The following is a 1270-nucleotide window of genomic DNA, read 5'->3' on the forward strand; positions in this document are numbered from 1 at the left end:
ATACTTCTAATATGAGAATAAATTTTATTTTTTAAACTTATCAGTGGCCAGCATATTAAAATATCTTTTAAGGTGGAAATTATAAACAATTATGAATAAGTGCAACAGAAAGATTTTTTTGCCAATATGCTGAAAAAATAGAGTTTAGATTTTCTAACCACATACATTATTTTTCTCTATAAATGCACAGCGTTTTGAAACGAGGAAAGCAAGCTAACAATTTTTTTTTTAATTGCGTTATCCCTGAATCGGACCATTTTCTGGATTAATCCAAAGGGATTTTTTCTTTCGTCAGCGAAGAACACGATAAGAATAGATGAAATACATATTTTCACGGAAAAAGCAGATGCAAAGTTACGCGTACACTTAAGTACCCCAAATTTATCCAGACAGAAATTCTGTAGCAAGCCTCAACACACGTATAGTCGGTCATGCAACATACGTGAAGTGATTACCAGTCCCGAAGTGGGTATATGTAAGTATTCCATTTATTCTTATCGTGTTCCTCGCTGATGAAGGGAAAATCCTTTTGGATTAATCTAGAAATCGATCAGATTCGGGGATAACGGAATTTTAAAAATTTCAATAAGCGTGCTTTCTTCATTTTAACACGCAGTGTATTTATAGTGAAAGATATTGTATGTGGTTAGATGATCGAAAGCCTATTTTTTCAGCATATTGGCAAAGAAATTTTATTTCTTTTGTCCTTATTTATAATTCTTTATAATTTTCGCCTTAAAAGGTATTTTAATATGCTGGCCGCTGTTAAAATTTTATTTGAAATTTTTATCCTTATATTAGAAGGAAATTCATAACCATTCACATCGCGACGGGTAACCACTTTACGTGTTTCCTGATCCACTTACACGTGCGCTGAGGCTTGCAACAGAATTTCTATTTGGATACATTTGGGGTACTTAAGTGTACGCATAACCTTGCATCTGCTTTCTCCGTAGGTATATGTAAGTATTCCATATATTCTTATTGTGTTCCTCGCTGATGAAGGAAAAATCCTTTTAGATTAACTCAGAAATCGGTCCGATTTAGGGATAACGCTTCAAAACAATGTGTATTTATAATGAAAAGTATTTTTATGTGGTTAGACGAACTAAAGTCTATTTTTTTCAGTATATTGGCAAAGAAATTTTTCATTTGTTCTTAAGTATAATTGTGTATATGTGTGTGTGTGCGTGTGTGTGTGTGTGTGTGTGTATATGTTTGTGTGTGTGTGTGTGTGTGTGTGTGTGTGTATGTATGTATATATGTGTAT

General features: G+C 32.9%; 1 protein-coding gene across 1 annotated transcript in view; it reads right to left on the reverse strand.

Annotated features, from left to right (window-relative positions):
* Positions 1–1270, reverse strand: part of LOC106871800 (lysozyme) — a 140295-nt gene that overhangs the window by 110553 nt on the left and 28472 nt on the right. The gene's annotated exons all lie outside the window — the stretch shown is intronic.

This window comes from Octopus bimaculoides, chromosome 1, assembly GCF_001194135.2.
Source record: "Octopus bimaculoides isolate UCB-OBI-ISO-001 chromosome 1, ASM119413v2, whole genome shotgun sequence".
Lineage (NCBI taxonomy): Eukaryota > Metazoa > Mollusca > Cephalopoda > Octopoda > Octopodidae > Octopus > Octopus bimaculoides.